General features: G+C 40.6%; 1 pseudogene; it reads left to right on the top strand.

Annotated features, from left to right (window-relative positions):
* The first annotated feature begins 5,821 nt into the window (after positions 1–5,821).
* LOC116905698 lies at positions 5,822–7,639 on the top strand (annotated as a pseudogene).
* The last annotated feature ends 10,316 nt before the right edge of the window (positions 7,640–17,955 follow it).

The raw sequence follows: 17,955 nt of genomic DNA, 5'->3' as shown, positions 1-17,955 counted from the left end.
CTAACTTCTCATGAGTGTCCACACTTTTGAGGGTCCAGCTCTCTCCCCCACAGAACTTGGGTGCAGGGCACTGTGTGGCCAATTCAGTTCAGTCCTGGGCACAGACCAAAACCACGGGTACCGGTGACTGTCTGTTCCTATATCCCAGTGTCCAGAGGCACTGTGCTGTTTCCGGGACACTGTGTATTGGACCAGGGATGTTGGCAGAGGTGTGCAGAGGTGGCAGTCTGTCCTGCGGTCTCAGGATGTCTGCAGTCCTGGTTGTTCAGCTCCCTTCCTCATAGGACTTGGGTCAACATATTCATTTTTATTGAATATTTTTTTATTTACATTTCAAATGTTATCCCCTTTCCCCTCCCAACCACCCACCCCTTCGCACCACCCTGCTCTGACATTCCCCTACACTGGGGGGTCCAGCAGTAACATATTCAATTAGGTCTATTCCTCCAGAGAACCCTGACAAATATATAAGTCAACCAAGCAAGTAAACTGTTGCCGTCATTTTTTCTAAGCTGGGAGTCTTATACCTCATATACCAAGGAACTTGGAGAACATGAACCTTGGAGTGGGGGCTAGAAACAGAATATCTAGGCTGCTGTGCCAGATGCTCTACCTTGGGGCATATGTTACCATAAATTTTAATGGCGTTTCAGGTGTCTGTGGGAGATATAGACTTTGGCAAGTCCCCATAAGTAGATTATAGAAGAAGCCTATAGGACTTTGGAAAAAGGCTCTACTATTATCTTCAGATAACACTCTTGATATGCTTAGGTGTTAGTAGAAACTGAATGCTTAACAATGGACCATCGAGTTGTCATCTGAGCTGATGTACACGTAAATAGCTGGGTGTTACCTGATCTGAGAAGCCATAAACTTGTATTTCACAGCAGCAATCCATCATCAAATGAAAGTAGTATATATGTAACTAGACCCAATCTGGTCCTGAAGAAAGTTACATGAAGAAATCCCCAATATATGGCACTATATAGCTAGAAATCTCTTGATGTTGCCATGCCTTTGATTAAGGTCAGTGACAGTTTATAACAACCCATCCTGGCATAAAACTAATGGCCCAAAGTCTTTAGAAATGGAGATACAGGTCATCTCTCCAGGCAAATAACCAAGTCCTTCAGGATGCTTCATGGTAGTAGAGGAAATACAGAATAGATAGTAAAGGAAGGTAGTTATAGTTACCAGCTAAGGCCATGTGACCAGTTAAAGAAACAATGAGTGTAATTAATAGGAGTGTCTCTGTACTGGTTTGTTAAGAATATTCACGTAAAGTCTGTTGGAGGTAGCAGTGTAGTGCATGCCTTTAATCCCAGCACTAGGGAGGTATCTCTATGAGTTTGAGACCAGGATGGTCTACAAAGCAAGTTCCAGAACAGCTAGAGCTACATAAATATACACATATATTAAGCAGCTATTTGTTTTCTTTCTACTACTTTTAAAACATGTAACATAGCAACAATTGAGATATTATCAGTATTTAATGTTACAAATCTATATTATCATTTCTAACTTATGGAATATTGAAAGATTAAGCCTTTATCAAGAAACTTTGACATCTATTCTGGAAGAATATAATGTTTTCGGTTGTACATGGGGTAGTTATATCATGTCAAACACAATTATGACCTTATTATTGTTTTCATTTTGAAACAAAGCAGAACATAAGGAAATCCAATTTGGGGTCAAGATGACAAAGGATAAATTTGTGATAATTAACCTTGATTGTCAACTTGACTAGTCCTAGAAGCTATTATAAGGCATGCCTCTGGGCAAGTCTATGTGGACATTTCCAGGAGGAGTCTAACCAAAGAGTAGATCATACCTTCCAGCAGCAGTCCGGACACAAGGAAGTCCAAGTTTAAAACAATGCTCCTTGTTTGCCTGCCTTCAAATTTCTTCAATTTCTAGTGCAGAAGTACCAGGAGTGAGCCTTAATGGCTCCTTCAAGTTTTGTAGTTCAAGTTCTGTTTGGAAAAGATTACTTTTACCCATTTATGATGTAATTCTAAGACATTGGTAAGTACATTAAACTCTTCCTCATACATTTAAAGCTCCTTTCAACTCTGAATCATTCACCTGTAATGTAACATAGTTCCACATCTATAGAACATTATCCCTTTGTATGCCATTTTGTGTGCTTTCAAAATGTCAGGGTTTCAGGAGTATGTCAAGTATGTCACTGGGCATTTGTGTTTGAGTATGAAAAATCTGAAAGCTAGAGAACAACAGGTGTTCTCAGGAGCCATACAACTCATGTTTTTTGAAGCATGGTCTCTCACTTGACATAGATCTCCCTGATTAATCATGTCTGGCTGTCAGGGATACCCAGGGAAACAACTGTCTCTGCTTTCCTCGCATTGGAATTATGAATAGGCATTAGCATACTGAGATTATTTTTTTAATGTTGACTGTGGAGACCAACTCGGTTCCTGTGTATGCAAGGCAAGCACTTTACCATTTGAGTCTTCTCTTCTGTGTGTGGTTAGAACCTTGTACATAAAGTATCTGTAATTTAAAACATTAAAAACTTCATGGTGCAAATTAGTGTAGCTTTATAGTGGGGCACAGACATAACATTTTATTGGCAACAGAACATCTTTCTCCAGGGTTGTTCAGTAGTTTTTAATAAAGTTATATTGAATTTTTGTAGTGAAACTTAAAACCAAGTGAAATTTTCTTGATGTGGGGCTTATTTACAGAGGCTTGAGGGTTCTCTATAAACTCCAAATCCATGTGTGGTTCATAGAAAATGCTGGTATGATTCAATCAGCTTTGGAAAACCTAGATAAAATTTCAAGCAATTAGGAACAAAAGAATAAATGTGCTTCATTTACTTTAGACCAAATTCTGTGGGTTTTGAATTTAGAACTGAACAATTGTGGTTTAAGTTCTACTCACAGGAAAAACATGACTTCCTGATAGAAAGAAAAAACTTGAAGAAAACAATTTTACTTTGGAAAAATACAAAAATGGTTTATACATGGGCTCTAGAACCCAAGTCCACTGGCCAAAAAGTCATCTGAGAGGAATTTGAAGAAACTGAGTAACAGGGTGTGCTACAGCCAGTTGTTACTTTCTATTAAAGAGAACTGCCACACTATAGAGAGGTGAGGAAATAATCTTCATAGGGAAGACAATGGAAACCTCAGTCATGTTGCTGAATTCAAAATGTATTTAAAAAAAAAAAAACAAGTACAGAAGGCCTTATAGAAGCAAGGAATTGGTGCATTGGCTAAATTCAGCTGAGCACATTCCAAGTAAGGAGCTTCTAAGAGTCCAGTAATAGAATCATTCTTCTATCACTTCAGAAGCAGGAAATCTGCAATGTGGTGTTAAGGGCTGAACCCAAGAATTGACACTAGGCTAATCCCCCATAGGCTAATTTTTCACTCAAACAACTACCAAGAAGTGGGCTAATTCACATGGCTGAAGAACACTCTGGTGGTTATATTTTTGAACTTCGGTTTTTTTCTTTCTGGCATTTCATAAATTTTGATTGGACTATTTCATGGAAGAAGTAAATCTGTAAGAAGTACACATTTTAAAAAAACGTTAACTGGCAAATTAAAAGGAAAAAGCTTCCACTCACACAAAGGGTATGGAAATGAGGAGTGGGTCCTGAATCCATGAGGATCCAGTAAAAGGAGCAGCTAAGCTTCAGACAAGGGGTAGATGAAGAGGGAGATTTGGAAATCAGATTTCCATTGTGGCTCATGTAAAGATTTGGATATCCTCCCCCTCCTAAAGAAACAGATTTTGATACTAAGGATAGAAATACAGGTAAAACTTCTAAAACAGATTGCTAAATCTAAGATATTTGAAATCAGTTCTGCTACTTAAAATATAGCCAGATTCCTCTCTCACAAGAGACAGAGTAGAAAACAAGGCATTTCTGAAGATGAGTTTTGTCCTAACCAGGTCTGAAGTTCCATGGGATGTCATTGGAACCAATCCAGCATCATTCTATAGCCAGTGCATCTGGTTTTCAAATAAAACTGGACTGAGTTAAAAGTTGAGGTGGGAGCCAGAAGAACCCTGAAAACAGGTGAAATTTAGTGAAGCCAGCTAATTTTAGTTAATCTTTAAGACCCCTGCTCTCCCACTCCTACCCCATGGAGCCCTGTTTGGAGGTGCAGCCAGGGTACTGAAAAAGCCCATTTGGGCTTTCTTAAGTATATTTCTGTGCAAATACCCAGGGAAACAAAATGTCATGTTTCCTGCAACTTTGGTTACCATGAATATTACCTTCAGAAAAGACCCAGACTTAACCCACATCTATAAAAAGTGTTGGAAAATGTTTACAAACCTTTTCCAGCTGATTGATTTGTAAGTAAATTGAGGAAGAAGTTTGACTTTTTGTTTTGTTTTGTTTTTAGTTTTAAATGTCACTCCAAGTCCGTGAATTCTTGGTTCATAATTCAACTAGCTAGGTTGAGAAGCTCACAGCACCCGAAAAAAAAAGATTCCAAGTAGAAAGTAACTGAAATAAAAGGTAGACAGAATTGTTGAAAATTCTCCTTTTGAATAACTGAAACTCATAAAAAGAGACCAAAATTCCAAAGAGAAAACTTGTGAAATTCCATAGGTTATACAGGACAATCAAACCTCCAGCCTGCTGTCTGGTAAAATTTCTGAGCAAAATTTTTATCTCATTTATTCTCAGTTATATTCACTCTATGATTCCCATATAATTCCTATATAATATTCATTTTAATAATTTATTTCGTGAAATTATCTGAACCCATCACAGAAACAGAATATTCAGAAATACTGTAAAATCTGCCAATGGGAAGAAAAGAACAATACACTTCATTGAGCTTCTAGCATGCTTCTATATCTCCATCAGAGAGCTCAGTCCACCTAATTCAGCTTCTTTTTATGTCTGTGTCCTCATGTGTATGTCTTTTCTTTATTCTCTCACAACCTCAGTGAGGTCTATCCTTAAGGCCAAGCAAAGACCAGGCAACCAACACACATTCTGTGCTCTTGTTCTACACATTCTGTGGTTGTAGACTTTACCATTTAACCATGGGCCTGAGGCTTTGGGGTGGTTGACATGATTGTACCCTCATCAATCATCAACCACCACACACACACACACACACACATACACACACACACACGCACACACATACACGCACACACACACTGAGGACTTATCACACTCAGGGCTCCCTGAATCCCACCCCACACAGTGTATATTTTACCTAGAGCAAAGTGTATATTTTAGTTCTAGAGACTCAAATATACTTGTTGAAAAATCATTTGTATTTTGTCAATTTATAATGTCCTTAAATTTTATAATGTCCTTGAATTTTATTCTTAGACTACCAAAATAATCAAATGTACTGAAATATTTCTACTTTGTGTTAGTTCCATAGAATGACTACTTTGTTCTTAAAACACTCTCTTAAAATTACTTTTATATAAGCTTCCTAAGTAGAAGCCTAGTATGTTTAGGTAAGAAATTTAAAGTGAAAAACACTACAATCCATTCATTTTTTTAAAAAAACAAGTAGATAGAGTGGGAACTCTGGGAGGTGGCAGTCTGGAATCTAAGGGACAGGGAGACATGAGGATGAGATGGGGCCAGTAGGTGGCAGGAGGGGGCTCAGCTGGAGCTGGCTGGAGGTTCAGGCCCCCACCCACCCCCTACACCCCTACACACCCCCACCCCTGTCCTGGCTTGCCCACCCTGGCAAAAAGGAGAAAAGGAGGAGAAAAAGGAAAAAAAGAGGAGAAAAAGGAGAAAGAGGCAAAAAGGAGAAAAAGAGGAGAAAAAGAGGAAAAAAAGAGGAGAAAAAGGAGGATGATATCCTGATACACTTGGAAGGCCATGCCACAGAGTGTGGATGCCACAGAGCATGGAGCTGAAAGGACTAACAAAGTACACTCTTACCCACCATCACCTTCCAGAGCAGCTGGATGGCACTTTCTCTACATCAACTGGCACTGGTAATCCGTGTTCTGCTTTTCCAAGCTAGACAGAAGGCAGCTCAAGCTTCTCTTGGGGAAATAGTGAACTTGACCAGAATGCCACTGAGAAAGTCCAGGCCATGTTCATGGGCCATTGATGAGCTCCTGTATGAACAGAAGCTAAGCATGCACACAGAGAGCCTGCAGAAAGAGTGTCAGCAGTGGGTGTCCAGTTCCCCTCACCTCAGGATCCTGGGCATGAAGATAATCACTCCAAGTGAAGGCTATGGATTATACCCTAGATCCCCTTCTGCTGTGTCAGCTTTACATGAAGTAACCTTGTCACAAGAAAGAGAGTCTACCATATTTGGTATAAGGAGAAAGAAGTTACACTTTCATCTTCTTATAAAGCATCTCCCACCATCAAAGCCTCTGCTCATCTGCTGTTGGAGGAGAGGAGGCAGATTGTATAATCTTTTCTGAAGGAATAATCGAGGAGTACTTTGAATGACCTTTTCTTTTTTTTTTTTTTTTAACTGCACAGATATGGAAGAAGGATTTTATGGAAACAAATCAGAAGCAGCTACAGAGAAACAGAAGTTAGGGTACCCTCCCATTGCACCATTTTACTGCATGAAAGACGATGTTCTTGCTTATGTGTTTGACAATGTGTGGAACAAGGTTGTGGGCTGTATGGAGCAGTTGACACATAGTCACTGGGAGGGATGTGCCTCTGATGATGAGAGTAACAGTGAAATTATCAGACTAGATTCAGGAAGTCCCTGTGTGCTGAACGAACAGACCCTTTGGCCTTACTCAAGTGCAGCAGTATGAGGTGCTGTCAATCACCTCAAATCCAATGTGTTTCTGTCAAGCAAGTAGTCATCAACTGAACATGAATGGTCTCTTGATTCATGGGATGTCTCTACGGCCAAGGAATTCTCTCTGATGGATAAGCTCCTAGATCTTGATGACAAGCTACTCACGAGGCCTGGGTCCAATTCCATCCTTTCAAACCACAATTGGCCAAACCAAGCCATGGAGCTCAATATACAAAGTGGTCTGCCAGGAGGCACAATCCTCCACCACATACCCTTCATCCGATCAGCACAAGACACTCACATGCTGGAACACCATGGCCTGCAGAAGAAGTCCTCAGAGGACCCTGGGTTCCAGTGACAGCAGATACACTCTCTTCTCTCTCACCAATTACCTTGAATCAGAACAATCTGTTGCCACCTATCGGAACAGCTGAAGTAGAACACCTGAGCACCATGGGGGCCACAAAAGCCAACAAAATCCCATGGTGATTCCACCTGAGCCCAAAGTACAATGGTGTACGAGCCTAGCCAGCAGCCCCAAGAGAGGCTCCTTTTGCCTGTCTTCTCTAGACCCAACACAACTCAGTCATTTTTGCCAGACACACTACATGTCTGTACAGCTCATGTACATCTGAGTATCCTCATCAGGCCTGACCTGGCAGGGGTTCTGCAGGTCCTCAGTCACATGGGTCTACAAAACCTCAAAGCAGAGGTGATACCCATCTCTAGAACTAGGCAGTTACCACAGGGCAAATGAGAACCTGCAAGGTTGCAGCTGACTTGGGAACACATGGAGGCTTTCACATACCATCACTCAGGCACCAGATGACGCAAAGCTCCTACAAACAGCAGTGTGGTCCATTAACAGCTATCTTGGAACACATGTCTGAGAAACACGACAGAGTATCTGCCAAAGACAGCATGGGTAACTGTTCTGTGTACAGTTACTGTCTTCTTTCAGCTTTAGTTAACCCATTCCATGGAGCACTAAAGGTTGTACCCAAAGATTTAACAATAAAAAAACCACCCCAAATCACTATTCACTTTGTCTGTAACCAATCACCTGTTCAGTTCTTGTACAATTCAGTGAGATTGCATACACATAAATGATTCAGATCAGTGGGTTCAGAATATTTCTGCTTATATTAATTTCTGGAGAACTGCACTCAGTTTTAACATATTTTTAGGAGAAAGTGCTGCCAACAATCTGAGATATTCATCAAATAAATGTCATTCCTAAACTTTAAATAAAAGAACCATGAATAATTTTAAATCATGTGGATAAAGTTTGCAGTAATGTTTTCAAGGACTTGGGAGATCACAGTTTCGGTTATGCCTCCTGGCAACAGTGAAAACCTATGTTGAGTGGCAAACTACTTTTCCTCCTTTTTAAGATAATCCATCTGTACTAGTTACTTTCTCATGCCTGTAACAAAATATTGGACAAAATCAACTTTAGGGAAGAAGGGATAACGTTTCCTTAAAGTTTGAGGGAACAGGATCCATCATGGTAGAAAGGTCTGTTAAGAGGAGCATGAAGCCCGTGAAGACAGACCCTCAGCCATGTACCTAAAGGTGCGCTTCTCTGGTGTCCTGTGTGTTCCTTAATGCAATTGTGCTATAATCAAGGATTCCCATCAAAATATCTGTAAAAATACGATTAGGAAATAAAATACTAGTCGATAAACCATCTCAGTACAATTCTCCTACTCCATGGCTCTCCAAAAATATCCTAACTAACTGATGCTGATGTCTTTGTTGGCCTTTGCCTCAGGTGAACCCGAAATTTGTTTTATAAAATAAAATAAAATTGTCACCTCACAAACTGGGACTGAAACAAGGCTTTTCCTGCTCTAGTCCAATTTTCTCATAGTTCTTTTGCTCTGGCTCCATTCAAAACTGATCATCAACCATAGATGAATATGAGCAGTATTCCAAGGTTCAAAATCCAAACTGGCTGGTAAAGGTTCCAAGATACAGCAACTGGGCCATTTCTGTTTGAAGTGATGCCCCTTCATGTTCTGTTCCACTGAAGCAGGTCTATATCTCTTTAGAATCTATCTTCTCTATTGACATCTCTCTTTTCAGGTGAGTAGAGTACTTGTCACTTCCATCTATCCAGATCCAATTACACTGTCATCAAACAATGAACTTGACATTCACCAGAATATGAAACTGATCAAGGTCCTTGCTCTGTTAAGATAGTCCTAAGGCAATTTCTTCCCCATATAAAAATAATAAAAACTGCTTTCAAACATTTGTACTTGTAGAGATTGAAAGTTAATGTCTGCATTTGAAATGCCAAACACTCTGTTAAGTTTCAAAAAAGATATTAAACTTTGCTGTTGCTATGGTTCCTACTCACTGGCAACTTGGCTGGATTTAAAAATCACTTAAATGATACACCTGTGAGTATGTCTAGAGCACTTTAACTGAGGCTGCAAGGCCTACCCTATTATAAGACCTGTCCTATTGTAGGTGGCAGTATGCTGTAGGCTAACCGAATAAAAGGTACAGAGAAGAAGGACTGATCAGTAGGAACAGTGGTTAAGACCTGTTAACATGAGAGGAGACCCAGCCTCATGGTCCTCCTGCTACAAAAAAACTGGGTCTTTCCCCATTAAAAATATATATATACTTTTTTTGTTTATTGCTTGTTTATCTATTTTGTGGGTGGAGGCAAGTGAGAATCAGGACTCAAACTCAGGTCTTAAAGGGCTTAGAAGCAGGTTCCTTTGTCCATTGAGCCATCTCCCCGACCCAGACTTTATGTGTGAACCATGAACCAAAATCAGTATTTCCTTTCCATGAGTTGCTCTTTATCAAGTATTGGAGAGCAACAATGAAAAAAACAAGACATTAATTTGCATAACAGATACAATTAGATCTCGGACGTGGTTAAATTTAGCATAATAATACAGTTATCATCAACCACAAACCACCAGATTTCACGATGTCTCAACAGAGAAAATGAACAAAGAACAATTACCTCTGTATTTTATTAAGTTTTTGAGCAACAAATCTAATCTTTCAAACTCCTCTGAGGATTCTAGTGGTTTCTGGATTACCATCTGGACTGTGAGATCAAGAGACACCTTAGCAATTTCAGTGGCTTTTACTTTGCCATCTATACCATGATGAGATGAGGGCTTAGTTCTCGAAACTTCTGATCAATTCTCTTTTCTTGATGTACACTATTACTTGGAGAGAAAAATGGTACCCTTGTCCTTGGAGCCCTTTGAAACCTCAATTTAATAACAGATTTCTCTAGTTTCCAGTCACAAGCTCCTCTATGTGGCAGTAGAACCAAGAGGACAGGAGGTACCATCTCAAATCTGTAACCCTAGTAGCAGATGTATTCCCTTCACTGTTAACACTGAGCCCAGTTCTAGAGCCTATATATGAGTCTTTTCAGTCTTTTCTGTCCAGAGTGAAGCATGCTGCTAGTATGCATTTGTAAAAATCCAAAAGTATCCAAGAGAAAGCTGGCTGTGTCCACATGCTATGAGTTTGGATTGGCAGATTGAGATGTATGCCCTTTGGTAAAAAAGAAGAGTAGCTTCAGACCAGAGCTTTCAAGTGTACACTTACCTCAAGTATGGTAAAGTAAGGGTGGACCTACCCAAGTGACCTTTGGGGAAAAAAGGAGATGCTCTAGACCCTTGTGCTGAAACTGCAAGGATGTTGGTTTTGTATGGGGTTTTGGTTTTGTTTTTCCAAAGAACATAATCTCCCTTCAGGTAACTTAATCTTGGTTGCAGACTTTTACTCTAGAGAATAAGTGGAAGATCATAATTTCCTATTATAAAAGCTGTTATCTGTTTCTCCTCATGTGCTCTGGCTTTTCTTGTTTTTTTTTTTGTCCAAGTTTATGAGAGATACCCTGACAGGCTGCCAATACACTGCTCATGCAAATCACATGACATATATTAGCTGTTATACCGTAGGTTAACCTCCAAACACTTCTCTTCTTGTTATTAATTGTATTGCTGCCATCTGACCTAGTCATGTTTAGACTCTTTAGGAACTGATACTAATTTGAGAACACTAGTACTAGTTTGATGCCAATATCTTCCACAGTTGAGCCTGGCCTAATGGAATAGACACCACTAAACTTCTCAACCCTTCCCTTGTAGATATTGCTTTGTATCCAAGAAAGCAAGCAGTGTGCCTTGGCTGCAAGGAGGGGCATTTCCTGGATGTTTTGGATGGTTTTATATCAGCTTAACACAAGCTAAAGCCATCTGAGGAGGGAGCCTTAATTAAGAAAATACCTCCTTAAGATCAGGAGCAAAAACCATCCAGTGGAAATAAGAGCATTTTGAACAAATGGTGCTGGTTCAACTTGAGGTCAGCATGTAGAAGAAGGCAAATCAATCCACTCTTACCACTCTGTACAAAGCTTAAGTATAAGTAGATCAAGGACCTACACATAAAACCAGATACACTGAAACTAATAGAAGAGAAACTGGAGAAAAACCTCAAACACATGAGCACAAGGGAAAATTTCCTGAACAGAGTGCCAAGAACAAGAATCAACATATGGGACCTCATAAAATTGCAAAGTTTTGTAAAGCAAAGTTTTGTCATTAGGAGAAAATGGCAACCAACAGATTGGGAAAAGATCTTTACCAATCCTACATCTGATAGAGGGCTAATAGCCAATATATACAAAGAACTTAAGAAGTTAGATTCCAGAGAATCAAATAACCCTATTTTAAAAAGGGGGGCTCTAATGATAAACAAAGAATTCTCAGCTGAGGAATATTGAATGGCCAAGAGGCACCTAAAGAAATATTCAACGTCCTTAGTCATCAGGGAACTGCAAATCAAAACAACCTTAAGATTCCACCTCACACAAGGCAGAATGGCTAAGATAAAAAACTCAAGTGACAACAGATGCTGGCAAGGATGTGGAGAAAGAGGAAGACTCCTCCACTGTTGGTGGGACTGCAAACCGGCACTCTGGAAATCAGCCTGGCAGTTCCTTAGAAAATTGAACATAGGACCTGAGGACCCAGCTGTACCACTCCTGGGCATATACCAAATAGATGCTCCAACATATAACAAGGACACATGCTCCACTATGTTAATAGAAGCCTTATTTCTAATAACCAGAAGCTGGAAAGAACCCAGAGGTCCTTCAACAGAGGAATGAATACAGAAAAACATGGCACATTTATGAAGTACTACTCAGCTATTAAAAACAATGACTACATGAAATTCTTAGGCAAATGGATGGAATTATAAAATATCATCCTGAGTGAGGAAAGCCAATCACAGATAAACATACATGGTATGCACTCACTGATAAGTGGATATTAGCCCAAAAGACCCAAGATACAATGTACAAACCACATGAAACTCAAGAAGAAAGACCAAAGTTTTCATGCTTCAGTCATTTTTAGAAGGGGGAACAAAATACTCACAGGAGGAAATACGGAGACAAAATGTGGAGCAAAGACGGAAGGAAATGCCATCTAGAGACTGCTCTACCTGGGATATCCATCCCATATACAGACTCCAAATCTAGACAATATTGTAGATGCCAAGAAGTGCTTGCTTTCAGGAGCCTATTATAGCTGTCTCCTTGAGAGGCTCTGCCAGAGCCTGACAAATACAGAGGTGGATACTCACAGCCAACCATTGGACTGAGAACAGGGTTCCTAATGGAGGAGTTACAGAAAGGTCTGAAGGAGCTGAAGGGGTTTGCAACCCCATAAGAAGAACAACCATATCAACAACCAGACCCCCCCCCAAAGCTCCCAAGGACTAAATTACCATCCCAAGAATACTCAGGCTATGGCTTTATCTGCATATGTAGCAGAGGATGGGCTTGTTGGACATCAATGGGAGAAGAGGCCCTTGGTCCTATCAAGACTTGATGCCCCAGTGTAGGGGAATGTCAGGGCAGTGAGGTGGGAGGGAGTGGGTGGGTAGGTGAGAGAGCACCATCATTGAAGCAGGGGGAGGGGTGATGAGATAGCAGGTTTCTGGAGGGGGAATTGGGAAAGGGGACAACATTTAAAATGAAAATTAAAAAATCCAATAAATGAATGTAAAAAACAGAAATGATCAGGCTGTAAGCATGCTGGGAGGGCATTAATTAGCGATTGATGGAAGAGGGGCCCCACTTGTTCTGGGTGGTACCATCTGTGGCCTGGTAGCCCTGGGTTTACAAAGAAACAGGCCAATAAAGCCACGAGGAACAAGCCAGTAAATATCACCCCTCCATGGCCTCTGCATCAGCTTCTGCCTCCAGATTTCTGCCTTGCTTGTGTTCCTGCCCTGGCTTCCCTTGAGGATGAACAGTGACATGGAGGTGTAAGCCCAAGTCACAGCAACTAGGGCACTGGACTTTGGAGTGTATTCAAGTATTTCCTATCTCATATATTAGGACTGGCCTTAATCTTTTCATTTTGGATGCTGTCTAGTCTTAGAGCTTGACGTGGACCCAACAGGTACACTTACAAAAACCAGAAGCTGCATCTGTGGAAATGCCCTGGAGTCCCACGGTCAGTTCAGTCCCAAGAGAATGACCAGGCAGTCAGTTCAGTCCCATTGACAAGCACAACTTTTCACCATCATTAGCAATTTGTTAAAATGGTGTTGACAAATTTATTAGGGGTAACCATTACTCATCAGATACAGAACAGGTTCAGAGTTCTGAGACACTAATGGGTTATCACTGGATTTGAGTCCATATGTGAGTTCATTGTCCCTCTCACATAATGTATTTAAATTTCTGTCAGCCCCAAAACACACACACACACACACACACACACACACACGCAATGTTCATGAAGGATATTTAGGCTCTGATTTCTTCTCTTACTCATTTTTTCTTGGTTTTGACGTCACAGTCACTTTGGTCTTAGAAAACATTTTTGGAGGCATCTCGCTCTGTCTTCTGAAAAGTGCATGTAGAGTTTTGATTACTTCCTGAACATATGAAGAAATCATCAATGACTATACCTGGGCCTTGAGTGTTGTTTGAAGAAAAAAATATTACTATGAATTAAATTTCTTTATATATACAATTGGAAATTGCAAAATAAGTCAGATTAAAAAAACCTAAACTTAAAATTGGGGTGTGTGACTTTTATAATGTATGTGATTGTAGGTCATGGAACTAGAAAATGTATCCTGCAATTAAATCTTAGATATGGGAAATAGACAGTATAGTGGGGGCAGAGGAAGGTCCAGTCAGCAAAGTGCCTGCCTGGCAAACATGACAGCCTGCATTTGATCACTGTGGTAGCTTCAGGGAGATATCCCCCTATTCTCAGGTATCTAAATGTCTGGTCTCCTATTGTAACATGGTTTGGGTAGGTTTCAGAGGTGGCATTGCTGGAGGAAGTATGTGAACAAGGAAAGACTTTGAAGTCATTTTTATTTTTTATTTATTTATTTATTTCTTTTTATTAACTTGAGTATTTCTTATATACATTTCGAGTGTTATTCCCTTTCCCGGTTTCCGGGCAAACATCCCCCTCCCCCCTCCCCTTCCTTATGGGTGTTCCCCTCCCCACCCTCCCCCCATTGCCGCCCTCCCCCCAACAGTCTAGTTCACTGGGGGTTCAGTCTTAGCAGGACCCAGGGCTTCCCCTTCCACTGGTGCTCTTACTAGGATATTCATTGCTACCTATGAGGTCAGAGTCCAGGGTCAGTCCATGTATAGTCTTTAGGTAGTGGCTTAGTCCCTGGAAGCTCTGGTTGCTTGGCATTGTTGTACATATGGGGTCTCGAGCCCCTTCAAGCTCTTCCAGTCCTTTCTCTGATTCCTTCAACGGGGGTCCTATTCTCAGTTCAGTGGTTTGCTGCTGGCATTTGCCTATGTATTTGCTGTATTCTGGCTGTGTCTCTCAGGAGCGAGCTACATCCGGCTCCTGTCGGTCTGCACTTCTTTGCTTCATCCATCTTGTCTAATTGGGTGGCTGTATATGTATGGGCCACATGTGGGGCAGGCTCTGAATGGGTGTTCCTTCAGTCTCTGTTTTAATCTTTGCCTCTCTCTTCCCTGCCAAGGATATTCTTGTTCCCCTTTTAAAGAAGGAGTGAAGCATTCACATTTTGATCATCCGTCTTGAGTTTCATTTGTTCTAGGCATCTAGGGTAATTCAAGCATTTGGGCTAATAGCCACTTATCAATGAGTGTATACCATGTATGTCTTTCTGTGATTGGGTTAGCTCACTCAGGATGATATTTTCCAGTTCCAAACATTTGCCTACGAATTTCATAAAGTTGTTGTTTTTGATAGCTGAGTAATATTCCATTGTGTAGATGTACCACATTTTCTGTATCCATTCCTCTGTTGAAGGGCATCTGGGTTCTTTCCAGCTTCTGGCTATTATAAATAAGGCTGCAATGAACATAGTGGAGCACGTGTCTTTTTTATATGTTGGGGCATCTTTTGGGTATATGCCCAAGAGAGGTATAGCTGGATCCTCAGGCAGTTCAATGTCCAATTTTCTGAGGATCCTCCAGACTGATTTCCAGAATGATTGTACCAGTCTGCAATCCCACCAACAATGGAGGAGTGTTCCTCTTTCTCCACATCCTTGCCAGCATCTGCTGTTGAAGGAATTTTTGATCTTAGCCATTCTGACTGGTAGAAAGTGGAATCTCTGGGTTATTTTGATTTGCATTTCCCTTATGACTAAAGATGTTGAACATTTCTTTAGGTGTTTCTCAGCCATTCGGCATTCCTCAGCTGTGAATTCTTTGTTTAGCTCTGAACCCCATTTTTTAATAGGGTTATTTGTTTCCCTGCGGTCTAACTTCTTGAGTTCTTTGTATATTTTGGATATAACGCCTCTATCTGTTGTAGGATTGGTAAAGATCTTTTCCCAATCTGTTGGTTGCCGTTTTGTCCTAACCACAGTGTCCTTTGCCTTACAGAAGCTTTGCAGTTTTATGAGATCCCATTTGTCGATTCTTGATCTTAGAGCGTAAGCCATTGGTGTTTTATTTAGGAAATTTTTTCCAGTGCCCATGTGTTCCAGATGCTTCCCTAGTTTTTCTTCTATTAGTTTGAGTGTGTCTGGCTTGATGTGGAGGTCCTTGATCCACTTGGACTTAAGCTTTGTACAGGGTGATAAGCATGAATCGATCTGCATTCTTCTACATGTTGACCTTCAGTTGAACCAGCACCATTTGCTGAAAATGCTATCTTTTTTCCATTGGATGGTTTTGGCTCCTTTGTCAAAAATCAAGTGACCATAGGTGTGTGGGTTCATTTCTGGGTCTTCAATTCTATTCCATTGGTCTATCTGTCTGTCTCTGTACCAATACCATGCAGTTTTTATCACTATTGCTCTGTAATACTGCTTGAGTTCAGGGATAGTGATTCCCCCTGAAGTCCTTTTATTGTTGAGGATAGCTTTAGCTATCCTGGGTTTTTTGTTATTCCAGATGAATTTGCAAATTGTTCTGTCTAACTCTTTGAAGAATTGAGTTGGTATTTTGATGGGGATTGCATTGAATCTGTAGATTGCTTTTGGTAAAATGGCCATTTTTACTATATTAATCCTGCCAATCCATGAGCATGGGAGATCTTTCCATCTTCTGAGGTCTTCTTCAATTTCTTTCTTCAATGCAGCCTCTTCTGATTTTAATTGTACTAATGAAAGTGTTTCATGATATGCACTCATTGAGAAGTGGATATTAGCCCAAATGCTCAAATTACCCTAGATGCACAGAACACATGAAACTCAAGAAGGATGACCAAAATGTGGATGCTTTACTCCTTTAAAGGGGGAACAAGAATACCTTTGGCAGGGAATAGGGAGGCAAAGTTTAGAACAGAGGCAGAAGGAACACCCATTCAGAGCCAGCCCCACATGTGGCCCATTCATATACAGCCACCAAACTAGATAAGATGGATAAAGCAAAGAAGTGCAGGCTGACAGCAACCGGATGTAGATTTCTCCTGAGAGTCACAGCCAGAATACAGCAAATACATAGGCAAATGCCAGCAGCAAACCACTGAACTGAGAACAGGACTCCCATTGAAGGAATCAGAGAAAGGACTGGAAGAGCTTGAAGGGGCTGGAGACCCCATATGAACGACAATGCCAAGCAACCAGAGCTTCCAGGGACTAAGCCACTACCCAAAGACTATACATGGACTGACCCTGGGCTCCAACCTCATAGGTAGCAATGAATAGCCTAGTAAGATACCAGTGGAAGGGGAAGCCCTTGGTCCTGCCAAGGTTGAACCCCCAGTGAATGTGATTGTTGTGGGGAGGGTGGTAATGGGGGGAAGATGGGGAGGGGAACACCCGTGTAGAAGGGGAGGGGGAAGGGGGATGTTGGCCCGGAAATCGAAATGTAAATAAGAAATACTCAAGTTAATAAAGATGAAAAAAAAAAAAAGAAAGTGTTTGTTTTATGAACAAAATCAGCAAATGTAAAATGTCTGCAAATGTCATGTGCTTATTAGCATAGTGGTGGTTTAATAACTGTATGGATAACTATTGACTACCAAATTGTTAAATTCAAAATATAATTTAATCTCATATAAAACTATACAGATACACACTGGCTACCTCTACAGACACTGAAAATTACTTGATTGGGGATGGAAGTGTACATGTGGCTTTTCTCTTAGCATGGAAACCCAAAAGTTTACATTATGTTTCACTTACAACTTCACATTTTCATGCATACATCTGGCTTCTTGAACTGTGAGTTTAACAACATTGTAGTGCTGTTGTTTAGGTAATGGGTAAAACACATACAACCCTTTGATGTGGTTTCTCACAAAGCAGCTATGGTTAAGATAACCCCTCTACTTGCACAGGAGTAGATCACTGCCCATTCCATATGTGTTTTGTCTCCAGACTGACATGGCTTTGCTGTCTCGATCAAGGAGTCTGTTCTACTTCACTCCCTCTATCTTCTTACCCATTCTTCAGTTCTCCAACCTCAGAACCCATGCTTCAGCTTTCTTAGATGTGTTCACTCTCCAGTGAGTTCTTCCTCTCCATCTTGCTCCATTTTCATAATGTAACAGGTAAGTAAAACAAACCACTATCCTTGTGCCCTATTGACTTTGCTCAATTGCCTTAGAGCCCATTGTCTTACCTTCTAAAACAACTGTTTGGTAGCATTCGGGAAGCAAGATATTCTGATGTTAGTGCAGAAAACAAAATAAATGAGCCAACATTTGATATAAATAATACACAACTTAAGTTTAGCACT

Source organism: Rattus rattus, chromosome 1 (genome assembly GCF_011064425.1).
Source record: "Rattus rattus isolate New Zealand chromosome 1, Rrattus_CSIRO_v1, whole genome shotgun sequence".
In the NCBI taxonomy this organism is placed as follows: Eukaryota; Metazoa; Chordata; class Mammalia; order Rodentia; family Muridae; genus Rattus; species Rattus rattus.
Note: the sequence above shows the minus strand (reverse complement) of the source record. Positions and strands in the feature narration are given on the sequence as shown.